Source organism: Pseudophryne corroboree, chromosome 6 (assembly GCF_028390025.1).
Source record: "Pseudophryne corroboree isolate aPseCor3 chromosome 6, aPseCor3.hap2, whole genome shotgun sequence".
Classification (NCBI taxonomy): Eukaryota; Metazoa; Chordata; class Amphibia; order Anura; family Myobatrachidae; genus Pseudophryne; species Pseudophryne corroboree.
The window spans coordinates 293,363,128-293,385,647 of NC_086449.1; the positions used below are offsets into that span (position 1 = coordinate 293,363,128).

A 22,520-nucleotide genomic window follows, 5' to 3' on the forward strand; every position below is an offset into this window, starting at 1 on the left:
TGCAGGCTGTTCAACCCTGGATCAGATGCCACCTGCGGCCACCATGATTTAACGTATTTCTTTTTAGCTACACTTTGTGTGTTAAATTCCGTGATCCACGGAATGGAGTTTTGTAATGACTCCTTCTTCCGCTTTGTACTGGTCTCAGACAAAAGGGTTTGACGTGTGTGGCCTACTGCCCTGTCTTTGGCTTTTTCTAACTCATGGATAGGATATCCCTTGTCTAAGAATTTTTTTGTCATAATCTCCAACTGCCTCACGGTATCCTCTGGGTCACTAGTGGTCCTACATACCCTCAAGTACTGAGAATACGGAAGACCCCTAACAGTGGACCGTGGGTGGAAGCTGTTATACCTAAGTAGGCTATTTCTGTCCGTGGGCTTCGTATACAATGTTGTTTGTATCCGTTGCTGGACAATCAAAATTTTTATGTCTAGATAATGAATCTCTGTGGAGCTGGTGTTATATGTGAGTTTAATTGGACTAGAAGATTTATTGTGATTATCAACATGTGTGAGTAAACATTGCAAATCCCCATCCCAGAAAACCAGGAGATCGTCAATATACCTATAGTGCACAAACATGCCCTCCGCTATACTAGCATTCTCAAAAAAATAATTTGCGTTCCACCTCCCACATGAATGAGTTGGCTAGTGACGGAGCCACTACCGACCCCATGGCACAACCGTTTTTTTGGCGGTAAAACCGGCCATCAAATAAAAAATAATTGTGCGTGAGGGTAAACATGAGAAGGGTCAAAAAAAATTCTATATCAGGTCCTTTATACAGTGGATTATTGACCAATAAATGTCTCACCGCCTCCACACCCGCCCGGTGAGGGATGCAGGTGTAGAGGCTGGAGACATCAAGTGTCACCATAGTAACAGTCACAGGAACAATCTGTAACTCCTCCAGATGTCTAAGTAACATCGTGGAATCCTTAAGATAGGAAAAAGTGCTCTGGATGCATGGTTGTATGAACAAGTCTAGGTATATGGACACTGGCTCACACAAAGACCCCCTGGCAGACACAATGGGCCTGCCAGGAGGTCTTAGTGGATCCTTGTGGATTTTCGGTATGGTGTAAAATATTGGTACTTTTGGAAACCCAGTTTTTAATTTACCACATATACCACTTGAAATAACCCCATCAATGACCGCCGTATCCAAAATACGGTCCAATTCACTCTTATATTGATCTGTTGGATCATGATCAAGTAAACAATAGGTATCAACATCATTAAGCAACCGTAAACATTCAGTGCGATATTCATCTATACCCAACACAACAATTGAACCCCCCTTGTCTGCACCGCATATTATTATGTCTTGCCTTTCTCCCAATGATTTAAGTGCTAAACGTTCATGTTTAGATAAATTGGGATGAATTTGACTAGGACTAGGGCATTGCATAGACTCCACCATGCGGCAGAACGTTTTAATAGAGGGGTTGGTTGTGATTGCTTCAAACTGCGATCTCGGTCCAAGTTTATGCAACTCCCGGGGTAATACTTCAGATGGAGAAATGTCCACTTTTTTATCATGGTATTCCCTGAGTTTGAGAGTGCGTTGTAGTTTAAAGTTCTCAATCTTGTCATAAAACACATCTGGCTGGTTTGTGGGCACGAAAGACAGCCCCTTACTCAGGACCCCAATTTCAGAAGGTGTTAACATGCATGAGGAAAGATTAAAGATTAAGTCTTTTTCCCTTTGGGCGGCTTCTGTGCGTGCTTGCCGCCTTTGTTGCCCGCCCCTCTTTGTGCGTGACCTTTTCGGGTGGTGTAACCTGCCCGGGTGTTCACGCCTAAAGGGGAATGTGATTTTCTTGATGTAGAGGCAATGGAAGAACGTTCATCTGTCTCACTAGCCGAACTGGCGGTGTTCCTGGAGAAATGCCTGCGCTTATAATATGATGGTCTTGCTGGGCCCCTCTGTTCATTATTAAAACCCAGCCAGGAATATACCCGGTGCAACTCATAATCCTGTTGGACTTTTAACAATTTCTGTTTTTAAATTTAATTAATTCATTTTGGTAAGACTGTATTTGGGTCTCCAGTTTCTCCACCCAATTAACGGTTTTGTCTTTCTCTAATTTCTTCTTATTAGCAGTCTCAAACACCAGTAATTTTTCTTTGGTAGCAACGCATTCCCTTGTGGATTCCTCAATTACCAATAAAATCAGGTCCATGGAACACTTATTTAAAATGGAAATCCATTTTTTACAAAAAGGAATGCTGTTGCGACCAATGGTGGGCATGTTATGAATTCTAAAACCGCGGGGAATTAATTTAGAGCGAAAATAGTCAGATAAAGTGCGTCCGTGAAAAGTAAAGTCCAGATCTCGCTTTCTAAGCTTGTACCATTCCTGGAACAATTCCTCATGGGAATCAATAGTTACCACATTGAAAGCAGTCTCTTTGTGTAAGATGTTCTCTGCCTCCATGTCTGAGTAACTGAAAGTGTCTGAGTTGTCGCATTGCAGCACATAAGACATCATATCCCCTTGCTCCATCATGAAACCACCAGGCATAAACTCCACAAGCGCTAAAAATGACCAGGATAAAGCAATATCCCTAGTTTATAGCAGTAGTTCCCATAAAGTGCAAACTCCACAAGCACAAAAATGACCAGGATAAAGCAATATCTTTAATTTATAGCAGCAGTTTCCATAAAGTGCAATCAGTGTCCAGATTCAAAAAGTGCTAGCGCAAAAATAAAGTGCTTAGTGAAGAAAGTGCACAGAAAAATACTGAAATTCCTTCTGAAGGTAATAAATGTAAAGGACGGGTGCCTTGATGTCACCGTGCTACCTGATCCAGGGCTCACACAGTCAATGAACATCCATGCAGAGGATCCGGCACTCCAACCATAAACTGTTATAGATGCTCTGGTGCCTTCTTTAAGGGGTCTGCGCCCCTGCACATGCAGCAATAAACAGGAAGCGGCACTCAGACGTAGTAAATCGTGCAAAAATAAAGCAACCAAGCTTTAATGTATCATCACATCATCAACGTTTCGGGGTTGTCCCCCTTCATCAGGATAACAACAAGTTATTTTATTGGTAATTGAGGAATCCACAAGGGAATGCGTTGCTACCAAAGAAAAATTACTGGTGTTTGAGACTGCTAATAAGAAGAAATTAGAGAAAGACAAAACCGTTAATTGGGTGGAGAAACTGGAGACCCAAATACAGTCTTACCAAAATGAATTAATTAAATTTAAAAAACAGAAATTGTTAAAAGTCCAACAGGATTATGAGTTGCACCGGGTACATTCCTGGCTGGGTTCCAATAATGAACAGAGGGGCCCAGCAAGACCATCATATTATAAGCGCAGGCATTTCTCCAGGAACACCGCCAGTTCGGCTAGTGAGACAGATGAACGTTCTTCCATTGCCTCTACATCAAGAAAATCACATTTCCCTTTAGGCGTGAACACCCGGGCAGGTTACACCACCCGAAAAGGTCACGCACAAGGAGGGGCGGGCAACAAAGGCGGCAAGCACGCACAGAAGCCGCCCAAAGGGAAAAAGACTTAATCTTTAATCTTTCCTCATGCATGTTAACACCTTCTGAAATTGGGGTCCTGAGTAAGGGGCTGTCTTTCGTGCCCACAAACCAGCCAGATGTGTTTTATGACAAGATTGAGAACTTTAAACTACAACGCACTCTCAAACTCAGGGAATACCATGATAAAAAAGTGGACATTTCTCCATCTGAAGTATTACCCCGGGAGTTGCATAAACTTGGACCGAGATCGCAGTTTGAACCCATCACAACCAACCCCTCTATTAAAACGTTCTGCCGCATGGTGGAGTCTATGCAATGCCCTAGTCCTAGTCAAATTCATCCCAATTTATCTAAACATGAACGTTTAGCACTTAAATCATTGGGAGAAAGGCAAGACATAATAATACGCGGTGCAGACAAGGGGGGTTCAATTGTTGTGTTGGGTATAGATGAATATCGCACTGAATGTTTACGGTTGCTTAATGATGTTGATACCTATTGTTTACTTGATCATGATCCAACAGATCAATATAAGAGTGAATTGGACCGTATTTTGGATACGGCGGTCATTGATGGGGTTATTTCAAGTGGTATATGTGGTAAAATAAAAACTGGGTTTCCAAAAGTACCAATATTTTACACCAAATCGAAAATCCACAAGGATCCACTAAGACCTCCTGGCAGGCCCATTGTGTCTGCCAGGGGGTCTTTGTGTGAGCCAGTGTCCATATACCTAGACTTGTTCATACAACCATGCATCCAGAGCACTTTTTCCTATCTTAAGGATTCCACGATGTTACTTAGACATCTGGAGGAGTTACAGATTGTTCCTGCGACTGTTACTATGGTGACACTTGATGTCTCCAGCCTCTACACCTGCATACCTCACCGGGCTGGTGTGGAGGCGGTGAGACATTTATTGGTCAACAATCCACTGTATAAAGGACCTGATATAGAATTTTTTTTGACCCTTCTCATGTTTACCCTCACGCACAATTATTTTTTATTTGATGGTCGGTTTTACCGCCAAAAAACCGGTTGTGCCATGGGGTCGGCAGTGGCTCCGTCACTAGCCAACTCATTCATGTGGGAGGTGGAACGCAAATTATTTTTTGAGAATGCTAGTATAGTGGAGGGCATGTTTGTGTACTATAGGTATATTGACGATCTCCTGGTTTTCTGGGATGGGGATTTGCAATGTTTACTCACACATGTTGATAATCACAATAAATCTTCTAGTCCAATTAAACTCACATATAACACCAGCTCCACAGAGATTCATTATCTAGACATAAAAATTTTGATTGTCCAGCAACGGATACAAACAACATTGTATACGAAGCCCACGGACAGAAATAGCCTACTTAGGTATAACAGCTTCCACCCACGGTCCACTGTTAGGGGTCTTCCGTATTCTCAGTACTTGAGGGTATGTAGGACCACTAGTGACCCAGAGGATACCGTGAGGCAGTTGGAGATTATGACAAAAAAATTCTTAGACAAGGGATATCCTATCCATGAGTTAGAAAAAGCCAAAGACAGGGCAGTAGGCCACACACGTCAAACCCTTTTGTCTGAGACCAGTACAAAGCGGAAGAAGGAGTCATTACAAAACTCCATTCCGTGGATCACGGAATTTAACACACAAAGTGTAGCTAAAAAGAAATACGTTAAATCATGGTGGCCGCAGGTGGCATCTGATCCAGGGTTGAACAGCCTGCATGGCACCCGTCTGCTTGCAGGCCATTCTAGAAGTAGGAACATCAAGGACATTGTTGTCCGGACCGACATCACTGGGTTTGGACAAAACAAAATAAACTTTCTAACTAGAAAAAATGGATGCTATCGATGTCTGGGATGCACAACATGTGGATACCTCCAGACCGGAGACACCATTGTGCATGCCCAGTCTGGTAAGAGATTTAAAATTAGATGGCCCCTTAGTTGCTCCTCTAAATTTGTGATTTATGTGCTGTTCTGCCCATGTGGGCTCCAGTATGTAGGCAAAACGGTGTGCCAATTTAAAGAGAGGATGGCACAACATAGGGCGGCCATTAGAGCCGCACTTTCTTCAGGGAACAGTGAACAACCGGTGGCACGCCATTTTGCCCGATTGGGACATGGTGTGGCCACCATACGTTACAAAGTTATCGATCATGTACCCCTATCGCTGCGACGTGGTGATAGACATAAAAGGTTACTACAGTTGGAGGCCCGGTGGATCTACCGTCTTGACACTATGGCTCCCAGAGGTCTGAATGAGACCATGGGTCTTAACTGTTTTCTCTGAATATATCCATATCAGGCTGGTGTGTTACACATGTCTGATACAGGATGAAATGATACAAAAAATCTACAGTGGTATAAATTAATTGTAATTAAATTTGACCTAAGTTTAAATCCACACCCTTGTACACATGTGCAGGTAGTGTATATAGAGTTTATCATTACACCTGTATGTATTCTTTGAGGCATATGTTATATGTCACAAGCCATATATAACTCATTACGTGAGAATGTTATTCTTGAAATTTGACCCAGAATTAATAACAATATGAAAATGTAGCAGCGGTTTCTATGGGATGCAGATTAGCTTTATTTATTTTTTTGTAATACAGTTACATTTTTTTCATGGTTTTTCTGTGTTTTTATGGTTGCAAGATGGATGATTTGACACTGCTGGTAAACGGGATGCTGCTAGCATGGTTTGCAGTTATTTGCATCTATATGTATTTTAGTTTAACCATCTTACGGGTCACGGGTTTCCGTGACAACGCTGGCGGCGTCCCTGTATACGAGCGGTGCCGCGTCTCCATGTGAACGCACCCAGCAGCCTTTTCGGCGGTCCGCGTCACTTCCTCTTCCGGCAACAGCCGTGAATGCAGGGGGGAGTGGCTGAGGACTCCGTGGATGCTGGCGGGAATGTTGAAAATTTTCCATTGGTGGGGGTAAGGTATAAATTTTGTTTTGTGCTCACTTGTTGTTATCCTGATGAAGGGGGACAACCCCGAAACGTTGATGATGTGATGATACATTAAACCTTGGTTGCTTTATTTTTGCACGATTTACTACGTCTCTGAGTGCCGCTTCCTGTTTATTGCTGCATGTGCAGGGGCGCAGACCCCTTAAAGAAGGCACCAGAGCATCTATAACAGTTTATGGTTGGAGTGCCGGATCCTCTGCATGGATATATATATATATATATATATATATATATATATATATACACACACATACACACACATACACACATATATAAATACATACACACACACACACACACACACACACACACATCACCACAACTGCTTTTCCATTTTAATATGCTTTTCCATTTTAATATTCTGTTGTAATAGAGCCGGATGAAAGGAGCACACCAACTCCATCCTTTTGTTTATTCCGGCAGAGGAGCAGTCAGCCATCTAATGAGTTTTAGTGGAATGAGTCATGGATAGAGGCAAGCCATTTGCGCAGAATAAGCATGCCACAAAAACACAATTAAAGGAAGCACAAAATGACGGTAGACAGGTAATGCTAATAAAGATATAGGATTTTTTTTATTTTAAGTATGTAGTATCAGATGACAGGAAGAAGGCCAGCAGGTTTTAGATTTATAGCTAGCTATGGTGATCGGATTGTAGCCAATCACTAATCATTTGTTTTGAAAATACTTTTTTTTAATAATTTGAGCGGCAAGTTCATTTTTACCATCTGGCCCGTGTATGAGGGTCATTCGGCAGTGTTGCAAAGCCAATCCTTCTGAATATAAGTACAGTAGTTTCATTGCAAGACAAAAATACCATCTAAAACCAACAGCACCTAATTAGAGGCCCAATTCAGACATGATCGCTGTGCTGCAAATTACACTGTCCTGCGATCAGATAGTCGCCGCCAGGGGGAGTGAAAATTCGTCCTGAGCGAGTGTGCGATTGCATGTGTATGCAGTGCAAAGAAATCAGGCTGATCAAACGTCCTCTTCCTGTCAATTCCTTGCGAACGGGCGTGCGAACGAAATTCACACCATCCTGTCACAGTTTGGCGACGCGCGCACACTGCGGTGCATGTGCAGTAATTCGATAATCGCCCGCTGTGCGAAAATGCACAGCAGTGATCAGGTCTGAATCGGGCCCCAGGTGTGGTACTCCAAGATTATGGAGATGTGTCCCAGGTAATAAATATATCCTTAAATTATACTGAAGGAAGTATCCATATTTCTCTACCTGCCTGGCTATGGTATGTAATGTAATGACAAGCTAGCTCTAATCAGCGTAAACCAGTTATAGCCAAGCTGTACAAGGCAGCTACATATTTGTGCTAACAACATGGGCGAGTCAAGTACTAGATATTTTTCTAAATCATCGCAGGTAAAATCCAGGGGAATGTTGCGTCATCTGTTTGGAGAAACAGACAAAACACAATGACTTGCACATTCAGCTAATGGAGGATTCTGCCAGCAAAAATTAAAAATAAGGGGGGGGGGAATGAAAGAAGTTAGGGTTTGTTCACAGTTGTGTTTGTGATTTGTTTGTTTTTTCCATGCATGGAAATACAAATCAGCTTGGTCAATTTGTATAAACCAGTTACAATTGTCTTCAACGCGTGGCACACAGAGCAAGATTTTCAAATTACCAAGGCACACCATTAGTTTTTTAATCAAATATAATATAAAGAAACAAATAGCAACATATATTTAATGTACAGTATGATCTTGCCTGTTTTTCCTGAAATATAGATATATGTGTTACTCAGAATATCACCCAGCCTGTGGTAATGACAGAACACGTGACTGCACAGGGATGCAGGTTTTCACCACTTCTCGGACAAGCAATCCAACAACCAAAATAGGATTCTTACAACAACTAGCTTTCCGATAAAATCATCCAGGATCACATGGCACAGCTGCCATCTTATTTCATTCAAGAACTATAATGCATATAATTGGCACTTTAAGGCAATAACACTAGTGATTATTAACAAAAGTACAGGAGTGATGCAGAACAGTGTCCCATACTTGCCAAAGAAGCTGCTATGTACTATGTATATATGCTATGTATGTATATGCTATGTACAGTATGCTATGTACTGCTATGGCAGTACGGATGGTGTAATGGTTAGCATTACTGCCTCACAGCACTGAGGTCATGGGTTCGATTCCCACCATGGCCCTGTGCAGAGTTTGTATATTCTCCCTGTACTTGTGTGGGTTTCCTCCGGGTACTCCGGTTTCCTCCCACAATCCAAAAATATACTGGTAGGTTAATTGGCTCCCAACAAATATTAACCCTAGTGTGAATGTGTCTGTGTGTACATGTGATAGGAATATAGATTGTAAGCTCCACTGGGGCAGGGACTGATGTGAATGGGCAAATATTCTCTGTACAGCGCTGCGGAATGTGTGTGCACTATATAAATAACTGGTAATAAATAAATAAATAAATGTATACCCATTACACGGCCTGTGCGGAGAAACACAGAGAGCAAAAGTGTCCTAAAACCGTACACTAAAAGCCTAAAGTTCAGCACAGCAGTCTCGTCACCATCAGTGATGTACTACATGTGAAATAACCGTTGAGAATGTCCCATTAGGCACATGTGGCACGTGTCTAGTGATGCCATTTGTTTGGGGGCGGCACTTGGAAGCTTGTTTATTGCTCTCCGTCTGAAACATACCAAAATATTTCCATTATACCGTCCCACACACAATTGTGAATGGAATGTGGATGTGTGGGATATGCTCAGACTGCCCCTGTAAACTGTCCTACTTAGTAAATATGTAAACATAATTAAAAATAAACAAAAGGTCATAGCTCAAGGATTGCATTATTATTATTATCCTGCCAATTGGCAAATGAGGCCTAATAACAGAATAGTAAAAATAAGAATTTACTCACCGGTAATTCTATTTCTCGTAGTCCGTAGTGGATGCTGGGAACTCCGTAAGGACCATGGGGAATAGCGGGCTCCGAAGGAGGCTGGGCACTCTAGAAAGATCTTAGACTACCTGGTGTGCACTGGCTCCTCCCACTATGACCCTCCTCCAAGCCTCAGTTAGGATACTGTGCCCGGACGAGCGTACACAATAAGGAAGGATTTTGAATCCCGGGTAAGACTCAAACCAGCCACACCAATCACACCGTACAACTCGTGATATGAAACACAGTTAACAGTATGAAACAATAGAGCCTCTCAACAGATGGCTCAACAATAACCCGATTTAGTTAACAATAACTATGTACAAGTAATGCAGATAAACCGCACTTGGGATGGGCGCCCAGCATCCACTACGGACTACGAGAAATAGAATTACCGGTGAGTAAATTCTTATTTTCTCTAACGTCCTAGTGGATGCTGGGAACTCCGTAAGGACCATGGGGATTATACCAAAGCTCCCAAACGGGCGGGAGAGTGCGGATGACTCTGCAGCACCGAATGAGAGAACTCCAGGTCCTCCTCAGCCAGGGTATCAAATTTTTAGAATTTTGCAAACGTGTTTGCCCCTGACCAAGTAGCTGCTCGGCAAAGTTGTAAAGCCGAGACCCCTCGGGCAGCCGCCCAAGATGAGCCCACCTTCCTTGTGGAATGGGCATTGACAGATTTTGGCTGTGGCAGGCCTGCCACAGTATGTGCAAGTTGAATTGTACTACAAAATCCAACGAGCAATAGTCTGCTTAGAAGCAGGAGCACCCAGCTTGTTGGGTGCATATAGGATAAACAGCGAGTCAGATTTTCTGACTCCAGCCGTCCTGGAAACATATATTTTCAGGGCCCTGACAACGTCTAGCAACTTGGAGTCCTCCAAATCCTTAGTAGCCGCAGGCACCACAATAGGCTGGTTCAGGTGAAACGCTGACACCACCTTAGGGAGAAACTGGGGACAAGTCCTCAATTCTGCCCTATCCATATGGAAAATCAAATAAGGGCTTTTACAAGACAAAGCCGCCAATTCTGATACTCGCCTGGCAGAAGCCAAGGCCAATAACATAACCACCTTCCATGTGAGATATTTCAGATCCACGGTTTTTAGTGGTTCAAACCAAAGTGATTTTAAGAAAACTCAACACCACGTTGAGATCCCAAGGTGCCACAGGAGGCACAAATGGGGGCTGACTATGCAGCACTCCTTTTATAAATGTCTGAACTTCAGGTACTGAAGCTAGTTCTTTTTTGAAAGAAAATCGACAGAGCCGAGATCTGTACCTTAATGGAACCCAATTTAAGGCCCATAGTCACTCCTGCTTGCAGGAAATGCAGAAATCGACCTAGTTGAAATTCCTCTGTTGGGGCCCTTTCGGCCTCACACCATGCAACATATTTTCGCCATATGCGGTGATAATGAGTTGCTGTAACCTCTTTCCTGGCTTTAGTAAGCGTAGGAATTACTTCCTCCGGAATACCCTTTTCCTTCAGGATCCGGCGTTCAACCGCCATGCCGTCAAACGCAGCCGCGGTAAGTCTTGGAACAGACAGGGCCCCTGCTGCCGCAGGTCCTGACTGAGTGGCAGAGGCCATTGGTCCTCTGATATAAATTCTTGAAGTTCTGGGTACCAAGCTCTTCTTGGCCATCCACGAGTATCGTTCTTACTCCTCGCCTTCTTATTATTCTCAGTACCTTTGGTATGAGAGGCAGAGGGGAGAACACCTAAACCAACTGGTACACCCACGGTGTTACCAGAGCGTCCATAGCTATCGCCTGAGGGTCCCTTGACCTGGAGCAATATCTTTTATAGCTTTTTGTTAAGGCGGGACGCCATCATGTCCACCTGTGGCCTTTCCCAATGGTGTACAATCCTATTGGAAGACTTCTGGAGGAAGTCCCCATTCTCCCGGGTGGAGGTCGTGTCTGTTGAGAAGATCTGCTTCCCAGTTGTCCACTCCGGGAATGAACACTGCTGACAGTGCTAACACATGATTTTCCGCCTATCGGAGAATCCTTGTGGCTTCTGCCATCGCCATCCTGCTTTTTGTGCCGCCCTGTTGATTACATGGGCGACTGCCGTGATGTTGTCTGATTGGATCAGTACCGGCTGGTTTTGAAGCAGAGGCCTTGCTGGCCTCAGGGCATTGTAAATGGCCCTCAGATCCAGAATATTTATGTGTAGGGAAATAACCTGACTTGACCAAAGTCCCTGGAAGTTTCTTCCCTATGCGACTGCCCCCCAGCCTCAAAGGCTGGAATCCATGGTCACTAGGACCTAGTCCTGTATGCCGAACCTGCGGCCCTCTTGAAGATGGGCACTCTGCAGCCACCACAGTAGAGATACCCTGGTCCTTGGAGACAGGGTTATCAGCCTATGCATCGGAAGATGCGATCCGGACCACTTGTCCAACAGGTCCCTCTGAAAAGTTCTTGTATGGAACCTGCCTAATGGGATTGCTTCGTAAGAAGCTACCATTTTTCCCAGGACTCGCGTGCAATGATGCACCGCTACCTATTTTGGTTTCAGGAGGTCTCTGACTAGAGATGACAACTCCTTGGCTTTCTCCTCCGGGAGAAACACTATTTCTGGTTTATGTCCAGAACCATCCCCAGGAACAGTAGACGTGTCATAGGAACCAGCTGTGACTTTGGACTGTTTAGAATCCACCTATGCTGTTGTAGCACTTTCCAAAATAGTGCTACCCCGACTACCAACTGCTCCTTGGACCTCGCCCTTATAACGAGATTGTCCAATTACGGGATAATTACAACTCCCTTTTTTTGAAGGAGTATCATCATTTCGGCCATTACCTTGATAAAACACCCTCGGTGCCATGTACAGTCCAAACAGCAGTGTCTGGACTTGGTAATGGTAATCCTGTACCACAAATCTGAGGTACTCCTGGCGAGGATGGTAAATGGGGACATGCAGGTAAGCATCCTTGATGTCCCGGGATACCATGTAATCCCCCTCGTCCAGGCTTGCAATAACCGCCCTGAGCGATTCCATCTTGAACTTGAATTTTTTTTATGTTCAAGGATTTTAAATATAAAATGGGTCACACCGAACCATGCGGTTTCGGTACCCCAACCCGTGTGGAATAGTAACCCCGTCCTTGTTGAAGTAGGGGCACCTTGAGTATTACCTGCTGGGAATACCGCTTATTAATTGCCTCTAGCACAGCCTCCCTGCTTGAGGGAGTTGTCAGCAAGGCATATTTTAGGAAACGGCTGGGGGGAGACATCTCTAATTCCAGCTTGTACCCCTGAAATACTACTTGGAAGAAACAGGGATCCACCTGTGAGCGAGCCCACTAATTGCTGAAATTTTTGAGGCGGCCCCCCACCGTACCTGGCTACACCTGTGGAGCACCCGCGTCATGGTGTGTACTCACAGGAGGCGGGGGAAGAATCTTGATTCTGGGAACAGGCTGACTGGTGCAGCTTTTTCCCTCTACCCTTGTCTCTGTACAGAAAGGAAGCGCCATTTGACCCGCTTGCTTTTCTGAAGCCGAAAGGACTGTACCTTTTTCTGTGAGGAAACCTGAGGTAAAATTATTTCTTCCCAGCAGTTGCTGTGGATACGAGGTCCCAGAGACCATCCCCAAATAATTCCTCACTCTTATAAGGCTCTCTATGCGCTTTTTAAGTCAGCATCACCTGTCCAGTGACAGGTCTCTAATACCCTCCTGACAGAATGGACATTACATTTATTTTGGATGCCAGCCGGCAAAATATCCCTCTGTGCATCCCCCATATATAAGACAACGTCTTTAATATGTTTTTATGTTTGCCAACTATTATCCCTGTTTGACAGGGTCACCAACCACGCTGCAGCAGCACTATCTGCAGGTCTCAGTCTAGTACCTGAGTGTGTAAATACAGACTTCAGGATAGCCTCTTGTTTTTTTTTTTTTTGTTTTTTTTTTAAATCAACAGGTACCTATTAAAGTGGCCGTATCCTAAGATGGCAGTGCCACCTTTTTTGACAAACGTGTGAGCGCCTTATCCACCCTAGGGGATATCTCCCAGCGTAACTTATCCTCCTGGCGGGAAAGGGTACGCCATCAGTAACTTTTTATAAATTACCAGTTTCTTAACGGGGGAACCCGCGCTTTTCACACACTTCATTTATTCATCTGATGGGGGAACAAAACACTGCCTGTTTTTTCTCCCCAAACCTAAAACCCATTTATAGAGGTTAAAGTCAGAAATGTATAACACATTTTTTATTGCCGGGATCAAGTCACGGATTGGATTGTGTATATGTCTCCACCTTGTCGACACTGGAGTCAGACTCCGTGTCGACATCTGTGTCTGCCATCTGAGAGAGCGGGCGTTTTTGAGCCCCTGATGGCCTTTGAGACGCCTGGGCAGGCGCGGGCTGCGAAGCCGGCTGTCCCACAGCTGTTACGTCATCCACCCTTTTATGTAAGGAGTTGACACTGTCGGTTAATACCTTTTACCTCTCTATCCACTCTGGTGTCGGCCCCACAGGGGGCGACATCACATATATCGGCCTCTGTTCCGTCACCATATAAGCCTCCTCATTCAACATGTCGACACAGCCGTACCGACACACCGCAGACACACAGGGAATGCTCTAAACGAGGACAGGACCCACAAAAGCCCTTTGGGGGGACAGAGTGAGAGTATGCCAGCACACACCAGAGCGCTATATACTGCAGGGACTAACTGAGTTATGTCCCCTATAGCTTTATATCTATATATATATATAATGTATACTGCGCCTAAATTTAGTGCCCCCTCTCTCTTTTTTTAACCCTTGTAGACTGCAGGGGAGAGCCAGGGAGCTTCCCTCCAACGGAGCTGTGAGGGAAAATGGCGCCAGTGTGCTGAGGAGATAGGCTCCGCCCCTTTTTCGCGGCCTATTCTCCCGTTTTTTATGGACTTCTGGCAGGGGTATTTACCTCATATATAGCCCCTGGGGCTATATATTGAGGTATTTTTGCCAGCCAAGGTGTTTTTATTGCTGCCTCAGGGCGCCCCCCCCCCCAGCGCCCTGCACCCTCAGTGACCGGAGTATGAAGTGTGTGAGAGGAGCAATGGCGCACAGCTGCAGTGCTGTGCGCTACCTTGGTGAAGACTGAGTCTTCATGACGCCGATTTTCCGGACCATCTTCTTGCTTCTGGCTCTGTAAGGGGGACGGCGGCGCGGCTCCGGGACCGAACATCAAGGCTGGGCCTGCGGTCGATCCCTCTGGAACTAATGGTGTCCAGTAGCCTAAGAAGCCCAATCCGGCTGCAAGCAGGCGAGTTCGCTTCTTCTCCCCTTAGTCCCTCGCTGCAGTGAGCCTGTTGCCAGCAGGTCTCACTGAAAAGAACAAATTCTAAGACTATAACTTTCTAAGAGCTCAGGAGAGCCCCTAGTGTGCATCCAACCTCGGCCGGGCACGAAATCTAACTGAGGCTTGGAGGAGGGTCATAGTGGGAGGAGCCAGTGCACACCAGGTAGTCTAAGATCTTTCTAGAGTGCCCAGCCTCCTTCGGAGCCCGCTATTCCCCATGGTCCTTACGGAGTTCCCAGCATCCACTAGGACGTTAGAGAAATAATATTATTGGGTGGTGCCTAGGGGTACTCTGACTTCTAAATACACCCCTTTGTTAGTACCAGACTACTTTACAGGTAGATATACGGGCCAGCATGAGTACACAAAGCCTCCCCCAGGTCCACGGCTGGCCAAACTGTGACTCTCCAACTGTTGTGAAACTACAAGACTCAGCATGCCCTGAGACAGTTTTGCTGTTAGGGAATGCTAAAACTGTGGCAGGGCATGCTGAGATGAGTAGTTTCACAACACCTGGAGAGCCACATGCTGGCCAGGCCTACCCTGGCCTATCACATGTGGCTTCTCATCTTGATGGCTTGTTGCTAACACCAGGTAGTAGCAGGGACGTGCAGTCAGGAGAGGAAGTGCCTCCCCGGTCATTACTGATTAAAATAATATAAAGAAGATATTTGCTTTATATTATCCTAATCATCCGAGTCCTGTGTAAAAGTGTTTGGGAGGCACCGATCGTGGTGCCTCCCTGTCAGATAGGGAAAGGTATGGGGAGCGGGGGGCGGGCGCGGGCGGGACCTAGCAATGGGCATTAAAAGCCCATTGAAAAATCATGGGAAAGCGGCACCATTAGTGGTGCCGCGGCGCTTTCACACAGGGACGTGCTTTCAACCCATGAAAGCATGTCCCTGTCAGTGAGGCCACAGTGATTGGCCAGCGGATCCGTCACTGGATCCGATGTCAATCACTGTTGTGGGCGCGGCGGAGGTGCGGGCGTCGGCGGAGGTGCTGGCGGCGGGGTGCGGGCGGCGTGGGTGCGGCGGAGCGGGCGGCGTGGGTGCGGCGGTGCGGGCGGCGTGAATGCGGGCGGCGGTGCAGAGTTTGAGCAGCGGAGCGGTAACCCATTTCAAAGATGGCGCCTCAGCGTCATTTTTGAAATTGAAGATGGCCGCCGCGAGCCAATCACGGCTCGCCGCGTCATCGCTCCGCCCCCTCTGGCTGACTTATATAAGTCAGCGCGAGGGAGCGGCTGTCAGTCCGACGGCGGAGGAGGAGCGGAGAAGAGCTCCTGAAGGTTGAAGACGCCGGAAGTCCTGGATGGGCGGCGGCTATGCAAAAGAGCTTAGCAGCCGCCGCCCACCAGGTGAAGACGCTGGAAGCCCTGGGGAAGGCGGCGGCCATGCAAAAGAGCTTTAAGGCCGCCGCCTCCCAGGTGAAGATGTCAGAGGAAGACGCTGAAAGCCCTGGGGAGGTGGCGCCCCCCCCCAGGTGTAGACGCCTGAAGCCCTGGGGAAGCGGCGGCCATGCAAAAGAGCTTAAAGGCCGCCGCCCCCAGGTGAAGACCCTGTGCGTTAAAACTTATTTTTTAAGACTGTGTGGTGTTTTTATTTTAATATTTTCTTTACAGGTGGGCAACAGGTGCCAGCAGGCCATTTATGTCCGGGCATGCTGGCACTTGTGGTTCTACAAGTGCCAGCATGCTGGGGCAGGCTTGCTGAGACCTGTAGGCCACCTGTAAAGAACATTACTACTATTCTTTCAGGCGGACTACAGGTGCCAGCGGGCCCATTATGTCCGGGCATGCTGGCAGTTGTGGTTCTCCAAGTGCCAGCATGCTGGGGCAGGCTTGCTGGGATCTGTAGGCCACCTGTAAAGAACAATTTTAACAATGAACCCCACACCCACCGCCACCAGGGGTGCGGGGCATAGCCCAGTGCTGGTTATTGCTCGGGAGGGGGACCCCATGTTTATTTTTTGGGGTCCCCACTTCCGAGCAATTCCAGCCCGGGGCTGACTAGCTTGGGGGGGTAGATTAATGCTATGGCAGGGGGACCCCATACTACCGAGTGTCTCCCCTGCTATGGCATTACCCCCCCTGGCTGGTTCTGCCTGGTGCTGGTTTTACGAATAAGGGGGGAGGGCTACGCTTTTTTTTTTTTCCCTCTATGGGGGGGGGGGGATGTTAGCTGCTTGTGCCTCCCCAGCCACTGACCTCACCGCACGCCACTGGGTAGTAGGAAGCTAGCACCTGAAGGGAACAACAACAGAAGGGAGGCAACTTCTGCTCCAACTCTCGGCACACTGCAGGCTCTGCTTGCACAGCTGTGGGGGAGTCTTCCCTTTACTTACCACTGTTGTTCCTTTGTCAGATCCTGCTGTCAGCATCCAGCATTGTGACAGACATGGCTTCTCCGTCAATTCATAGCACACTAGTAGTGTACAGCAGTACAGCGGTTGAAAAACACTGCCATAGACTGTAAGAATCCAATACGATTATATATGTTCAGGTTTGACAGATAACTAGTTGAAACGATGAAGCCCATCTCTGCATATCTGGGGTGCTAGCACACTAATCTGTCCTCGGTTGTCCTACTGAGCCCAGTGTACTGCTTCAGCATACTGCTAGCTACAGTACATAACAGTCTTGATCCTATATAAGCTGTTTGGCTAATCTGCTAAGAGTCACTGCAAAGTCACACATGCACAATGTACCATCCAAAAGTAATGGAAGAGACTGGTTGTGGGGAAATACCCTCCTTCATCTGAGGGTAGAGAGATCATGCACAGCTGACACCACCAGTCAGCAAGTGGCTGGACTGGACAAGCAGTGTTAGTAAGAACGGTCAGCAAGCTAGTGATTTCGGTGATACCCTCTGTCTAGTAACCTTGCAAGGTGGAAGTCGCACTTCCAGTCACAGCTGATGATGTTTGAGAGATTAGATAAAACCAGTACATTCTCCATGCTCCCCACACCCCTAATTCATCTGCTCTGTATGGTAATATCTCTCCTACAATGCCTCTGCAATATGAGCACTCTTTTCCATGCATCTTCTGCTTTAAAACAAAGCATACCTTCGCCATTCCTTTTCTATTTAGACATAATATATGAATAGAACCAGAAATTAATTTTGTATACTGAGAAACATTGATATGACTGTTGCGTCCGTGCATAAGATACTACTGTGCATTTCATATAAAATTATGTAACACAAGACAGATATTTTAAGTAAACTGTATTGATTAAATGTATCAATCTGTATAGCAAGTTTTCATATCAACACTTTACTGTTAATTAGGAATACCTGTGTATTAAAAACATACTATTGTAAATCATCATGGATATTATTAGTCAACTCAGAATTCTGTGAACTGAAGTCTTCTGCTTCTATATGGCTACAGATATATTAGTCAATAATTTATGGGAAGGATTCAACTGTTTTTGGGTGTGTCTAGGTCACAGGTTCTCAAACTCGGTCCTCAGGACCCCACACGGTGCATGTTTTGCAGGTCTCCTCACAGAATCACAAGTGAAATAATTAGCTCCACCTGTGGGCCTTTTAAAATGTGTCAGTGATTAATTAATACACCTGTGCACCTGCTGGGTTACCTGCAAAACATGTACTGTGTGGAGTCCTGAGGACTGAGTTTGAGAACCACTGTTCTAGGTAATGGGCACCCAATGGGGGACATTCAATTATTTTGTGAGTACCACAGGTGTCCATTACTTACTGCACTCAAATGCACTGGGTTTTAGACACGTAAAGCTGCTAAACCCATGCAAGGTATAGGGCGTTATGCAGAAACAGCAGTTAGGACGCCCAAAAGCCTGACATTTCGCAGATTTCTACTTGCAACCCCAGGAGCAGAAATAATGGGTGCCCGTGTTGTGCCCAAATGGTATAAATTGATCATGCATCATATGACTTAAGGACACCCAAGAACTTACATATGAATTGTACGAAGAGGGAAGAAAAAAAAGCCATCAACGCCCGCCAGCTCATCTAATTTCTCTCATCTGTCTTACGAATAGGAAGTACACTTACGTTTACAGGGTTGAGGAAAACAATAAAATCTCAGGAATTGCAATGTGTGCAAAACTGTAAACGTCACATGAAGACTCCAACTTCCTAGCACTTTACTACAACCCCTTCCATTAAAAAAAAAAAAAATAAGAATTTACTTACCGATAATTCTATTTCTCGGAGTCCGTAGTGGATGCTGGGGTTCCTGAAAGGACCATGGGGAATAGCGGCTCCGCAGGAGACAGGGCACAAAAAGTAAAGCTTTAGGATCAGGTGGTGTGCACTGGCTCCTCCCCCTATGACCCTCCTCCAAGCCTCAGTTAGGTACTGTGCCCGGACGAGCGTACACAATAAGGAAGGATTTATGAATCCCGGGTAAGACTCATACCAGCCACACCAATCACACTGTACAACCTGTGATCTGAACCCAGTTAACAGTATGATAACAGCGGAGCCTCTGAAAGGATGGCTCACAACAATAATAACCCGATTTTTGTAACTATGTACAAGTAATGCAGATAATCCGCACTTGGGATGGGCGCCCAGCATCCACTACGGACTCCGAGAAATAGAATTATCGGTAAGTAAATTCTTATTTTCTCTATCGTCCTAGTGGATGCTGGGGTTCCTGAAAGGACCATGGGGATTATACCAAAGCTCCCAAACGGGCGGGAGAGTGCGGATGACTCTGCAGCACCGAATGAGAGAACTCCAGGTCCTCCTTAGCCAGGGTATCAAATTTGTAGGATTTTACAAACGTGTTTGCCCCTGACTAAATAGCCGCTCGGCAAAGTTGTAAAGCCGAGACCCCTCGGGCAGCCGCCCAAGATGAGCCCACCTTCCTTGTGGAATGGGCATTTACATATTTTGGCTGTGGCAGGCCTGCCACAGAATGTGCAAGCTGAATTGTATGACACATCCAACTAGCAAAAGTCTGCTTAAAAGCAAGAGCACCCAGTTTGTTGGGTGCATACAGGATAACAGCAAGTCAGTTTTCCTGACTCCAGCCGTCCTGGAACCTATATTTTCAGGGCCCTGACCACATCTAGCAACTTGGAGTCCTCCAAGTCCCTAGTAGGCGCAAGACACCCCAATAAGCTGGTTCAGGAGAAACACTGACACCACCTTAGGGAGAGAACTGGGGACGAGTCCGCAGCTCTGCCCTGTCCGAATGGACAAACAGATATGGGCTTTTTTGAGAAAAAAACCACCAATTTGACACTCGCCTGGTCCAGGCCAGGTCCAAGAGCATGTTCACTTTTCATGTGAGATGCTTCAAATCCACAGATTTGACTGGTTTTAAACCAATGTGTTTTGAGGAATCCCAGAACTACGTTGAGATCCCACAGTGCCACTGGAGGCACAAAAGGGGGTTGTATATGCAATACTCCCTTGACAAACTTCTGGACTTCAGGAACTGAAGCCAATTCTTTCTGGAAGAAAAATCGACAGGGCCGAAATTTGAACCTTAATGGACCCCAATTTGAGGCCCATAGACACTCCTGTTTGCAAGAAATGCAGGAATCGACCGAGTTGAAATTTCTTCGTGGGGCCTTCCTGGCCTCACACCACGCAACATATTTTCGCCACATGTGGTGATAATGTTGTGCGGTCACCTCCTTTCTGGCTTTGACCAGGGTAGGAATGACCTCTTCCTGAATGCCTTTTCCCTTAGGATCCGGCGTTCCACCGCCATGCCGTCAAACGCAGCTGCGGTAAGTCTTGGAACAGACATGGTACTTGCTGAAACAAGTCCCTTCTTAGCGGCAGAGGCCATAAGTCCTCTGTGAGCATCTCTTGAAGTTCCGGGTACCAAGTCCTTCTTGGCCAATCCGGAGCCATGAGTATAGTTCTTACTCCTCTACGTCTTATAATTCTCAGTACCTTAGGTATGAAAAGCAGAGGATGGAACACATACACCGACTGGTACACCCACGGTGTTACCAGAACGTCCACAGCTATTGCCTGAGGGTCTCTTAACCTGGCGCAATACCTGTCCCGTTTTTTGTTCAGACGGGACGCCATCATGTCCACCTTTGGTAATTCCCAACGGTTTACAATTATGTGGAAAACTTCCCCATGAAGTTCCCACTCTGCCGGGTGGAGGTCGTGCCTACTGAGGAAGTCTGCTTCCCAGTTTCCATTCCCGGAATGAAACACTGCTGACAGTGCTATCACATGATTTTCCGCCCAGCGAAAAGTCCTTGCAGTTTTTGCCACTGCCCTCCTGCTTCTTGTGCCGCCCTGTCTATTTACGTGGGCGACTGCCGTGATGTTTTATCCCACTGGATCAATACCGGCTGACCTTGAAGCAGAGGTCTTGCTAAGCTTAGAGCATTATAATTTTACCCTTAGCTATATTTATGTGGAGAAAAATCTCCAGACTTGATCACACTCCCTGGAAATTTTTTCCTTGTGTGACTGCTCCCCAGCCTCTCGGGCTGGCCTCCGTGGTCACCAACATCCAAAACTGAATGCCGAATCTGCGGCCCTCTAGAAGATGAGCACTCTGTAACCACCACAGGAGAGACACCCTTGTCCTTGGATATAGGGTTATCCGCTGATGCATCTGAAGATGCGATCCGGACCATTTGTCCAGCAGATCCCACTGAAAAGTTCTTGCATGAAATCTGCCGACTGGAATTGCTTCGAAGGAAGTCACCATTTTTTTTACCATGGCCCTTGTGCAATGATGCACTGATTTTAGGAGGTTCCTGACTAGCTCGGATAACTCCCTGGCTTTCTCTTCCGGGAGAAACACCTTTTTCTGGACTGTGTCCAGAATCATCCCTAAGCACAGGAGACTTGTTGTCGGGATCAGCTGCGATTTTGGAATATTTAGAATCCACCCCTGCTGTTGTAACAGTATCCGAGATAGTGCTACTCCAACCTCCAACTGTTCCCTGGACTTTGCCCTTATCAGGAGATCGTCCAAGTAAGGGATAATTAAGACGCCTTTTCTTCGAAGAAGAACCATCATTTCGGCCATTACCTTGGTAAAGACCCGGGGTGCCGTAGACAATCCAAACGGCAGCGTCTGAAACGGATAGTGACAGTTCTGTACCACGAACCTGAGGTACCCTTAGTGATAAGAGCAAATTTGGGACATGGAGGTAAGCATCCCTGATGTCTCGGGACACCAGATAGTCCCCTTCTTCCCGGTTCGTTATCACTGCTCTGAGTGACTCCATCTTGATTTGAACCTTTGTAAGTGTTCAAATTTTTTTAGATTTAGAATAGGTCTCACCTAGCCTTCTGGCTTCAGTACCACAATATAGTGTGGAATAATACCCCTTTTCTTGTTGTAGGAGGGGTAATTTAATTATCACCTGCTGGGAATACAGCTCGTGAATTTTTTCCCATACTGCCTCCTTGTCGGAGGGAGACCTTGGTAAAGCAGACTTCAGGAGCCTGCGCAGGGGAAACGTCTCGACATTCCAAACTGTACCCCTGGGATACTACTTGTAGGATCCAGGGGTCCTGTACGGTCTCAGCGTCATGCTGAGAGCTTGTCAGAAGCGGTGGAACGCTTCTGTTCCTGGGAATGGGCTGCCTGCTGCAGTCTTCTTCCCTTTCCTCTATCCCTGGGCAGATATGACTCTTATAGGGACGAAAGGACTGAAGCTGAAAAGACGGTGTCTTTTTCTGCAGAGATGTGACTTAGGGTAAAAACGGTGGATTTTCCAGCAGTTGCCGTGGCCACCAGGTCCGATGGACCGACCCCAAATAACTCCTCTTCCTTTATACGGCAATACACCTTTGTGCCGTT

At 46.2% G+C, this 22,520-nt stretch overlaps 1 protein-coding gene and 1 long non-coding RNA gene across 4 annotated transcripts in view; one reads left to right on the plus strand and one right to left on the minus strand.

Moving 5' to 3' along the window:
- NEDD4 (NEDD4 E3 ubiquitin protein ligase) overlaps positions 1-22,520 on the minus strand; it is a 470,501-nt gene that overhangs the window by 365,103 nt on the left and 82,878 nt on the right. The gene's annotated exons all lie outside the window — the stretch shown is intronic.
- Positions 1-22,520, plus strand: part of LOC134932086 (uncharacterized) — a 92,710-nt gene that overhangs the window by 35,682 nt on the left and 34,508 nt on the right. Inside the window, exon 2 of the long non-coding RNA XR_010179242.1 lies at positions 6,866-7,037. This is a non-coding gene — a long non-coding RNA (uncharacterized LOC134932086). The remainder of the gene's footprint in view (positions 1-6,865; positions 7,038-22,520) is intronic.